Below are 3,195 nucleotides of genomic sequence, written 5' to 3'. Positions count from 1 at the left end.
CCTTGCCCGGCTTGCGGCAGGGCACGTTCCAGCCAGCCTCTCTTCACCCCCGGCCTGGGGGTCGACGCAGCCGAAGACTGCCCTTGGACACCCTTGTGCTGCTTCCCACCTGAGCTCACTGCCTCCAAAAGCTTCTACCAAGCTAGGCAAATCAAGCGTACCTAAAAGGTCACATCTGTCGTTTATATAGGCCAATGCCCCCCCCCCTCGTTCTCAATCAGAGAACCAGCAGTCTGTAGCTGAGGAGAGGGAGGCCGGAGGAGAGGGGAGAGCATCTGAAAGTCAGGCTCTCCATCCTGGGTGAGGCAGTCCAGCCTCAGCCTCAGTCCACACCCTGTGGCTTAGCCATGATCAGAAAACTGGGACACGCTCACTTGGTCCTGAAATGGTTCTTTGCAAGAAAAGGTACCGCGAAGCCCCATTTTTCTATAAATACCTTTCCCTCTCTCTCTCTCTCTCTCTCACCCTCTCTCTCGGTTTCCCTCTATTGCTCATGTGGATGGGGCCCTCTCAGTGGGCCGAGGAGTGACCCAGAAACTCTGCGTTGTACCAGCCAGGGACACATCTCTGATTATAGCGTCTGTGCTAACCTCAGTACTGGAGCAGCAGTTATAGAGATGTACCCTGCAGATATCCTCAAGGTTACACGCACCAAGTGCAGCAAGCCAAGTTCAGCCAAGCCAATTAGCTATGGTGAATTTAGCACAGGAATTCAAATACTAATGCAAGATTATCAGCAGGACTTGGTTTGAGCCTAATGGGAGCATACATGAGTCCTAGATGGAGCTGGAGCAGTGGATGCTGTGTTTCACCTGGCAGGTGTGTGTTCTTTCAAAGCAGGTGGTTTTCCCATGATGAGGTGGTAGATGACATTCACTCTGCAGCCACACACTTCTAAAAACAAAGATGAAATAAGACAGCAACACAGAATGACAGAAAATCACTAACAATACAACATCATCTTAGCATAGCACCACAGGAAAGAAACGGGCTGATATTCTAGCATTTTTTCAAATAAAGTTGGGGGGACTGGGAAACACAACCATGAATAAGTGAATTCACACAACCAGATATCAACAGACCACAGACAAATATTTGTGTAATAGGGAGATTATTACAGTACAGTACAGTACAGTAATTATTCCCATTGAAAACATTCTTGTGAGCAATCTGGTACAAAGCTGACTGAGAGCAGTTGTCTAAAGGATCGAAGATCATTGTGCTCGAGTCGACATCGTTGAAGTGACATTTTTTTCCTAGATGGAAACATGCATTCGTTTTTGGTGTTGCCCACAAGAAATGTTAAGTTGTGCTTTTTTCTCACTGTCAAAATCATGTATGTAAATATGAAATATAATTACTGCACTAAATAATCACACACTGATAGGTCAGACAGTCATCACTTAGACAAACAAGGTATCAACAAAGATAATCTCAAATCCACTGTATAGGAAAATAGCATTTATTTGATGCAAACTCTGCTTGACTAAACTGACAACATTTTCACATATTTTTAGTGGTGTATCTGTCATGCTTAAAGATGCATTATATGATTGAGGAGATCAGAACTCCAACACTGTATCATTGGAAATTTATAGTGTCCCTGAACAGCCTCAGACGTGCAGGAACACATGCACAGTTTCGGTTTGGTCGGTGCTTAAAGGGCACCACACTTCAAACTAGAGATGTAGACTTTAAAACAGGAGACTGTAGCCGACCCGGACATCAGAGAGCGAGATGAAACCTGTATTGAAATAATGCCATTTCAGGTAGCAGGGAGTAAAACAAAACAAAAAATAAAAAATCTTCAGGTTGAAAATGTTTTTTCAGGCTTAGTCATATTTCCGATTTACAATTTGTAAGTTACAGAGAAGGCCCCCAATTTAGGGTGGGTGCTGTGCCCCCATTTTAGAGTGGCTGCTTTTTTTTCTACCATGCGGTCGCTTCCCATAGCTTTACCAGGTTTAAAAAAAAAAAAAAAAAAGTGGAGGCAGCTGAGAAAAAGGCGGACAATGTGTATACACCCTTAGCCCTCAACCCCTGCTAAACAAGTGAACTTATGAGATTTCAGCATTTCAACACACATAACCATTGCTGCTGTTCTGTAATGCAGCCACTTTTTTGCCATTACACACCATACTGAATTCTCTTGTGGCATACCGTGCAAAAACACACCTGGCTGTTTGATTTTTTTTAATCACCCCAAAACTAAAAGGCCCCAATTTTGCAGAGCCAAGCCCATCGCCGTTTATTTTTCACAGTTTTATTCATCTCCCATACAGTGCATTCATAAAGTATTGTATGATCCCTGCACTTTTTTCATATTTTATGTTACAGCCTTATGCTAAAAATCATAATTTTTCCCCCCATCAATCTACACTCAATAAACCAGAATGACAAACCAAAAACAGAATTTTAGAAGTTTTTGTAAATTTATTATTAAGGAAAAACTGACATTTGAAATTCAGCTCAGGTGCCTCCCATTTTTCTTGGTCATCTTTGAGATGTTTCTACACCTTGAGTCTACCTGTAGTAAATTTAATTGATTGAAAATAATTTGGAAAGCCACACACCTTTTTCTGCTGCATTGAAGGTTCCGAAGAGCACAGTGGCCTCCATAATTCTCCAATGGAAGAAGTTTGGAAACAACCAAGACTCTTCCTAAAGCTGGCTGCTCAGCCAAACTGAGCAATCGGGGGAGAATGGCCTTGGTAAGGGAGGTGACCTAGAACCCGATGGTCACTCTGGCTGAGCTTGAGAGATCCTGTGTGGAGATGGGAGAAACATCCAGAAGGACAACCATCACTGCAGCACTCCCCCGATCTGGGCTTTATGGCAGAGTGGCCAGACGGAAGCCTCTCCCCAGTGACAGACACATGAAAGGAGTTTGCAAAGAAGCGCCTAAAGGAATCTGAGACTGTGAGGGAAAAAAAAGATTCTCTGGTCTGATGAAACCAAAATAAAACTGTTTAGGCTCAATTTTAAGCATCAAGTCTGTAGGAAACCAGGCATCGCTCATCACCTGCCCAATACCATCCCAATGGTGGAGCATGGTGGTGGCGGCATAATGCTGTGGGGGTGTTTTTCAGTGGCAGAGACAGACTGGCCAGGGTTGAGGGAAAGCTGGACAGAGCAAAGTACAGAGATGTCCTTAAGGAAAACCTGGTCCAGAGTGCTCAGGACCTCAGACTGGGC

The sequence above is a fragment of the Xiphias gladius genome, chromosome 3 (assembly GCF_016859285.1).
Source record: "Xiphias gladius isolate SHS-SW01 ecotype Sanya breed wild chromosome 3, ASM1685928v1, whole genome shotgun sequence".
Classification (NCBI taxonomy): domain Eukaryota; kingdom Metazoa; phylum Chordata; class Actinopteri; order Istiophoriformes; family Xiphiidae; genus Xiphias; species Xiphias gladius.
The sequence above is the reverse complement of the archived record's forward strand: the minus strand, read 5'-3'. Positions refer to the sequence as shown.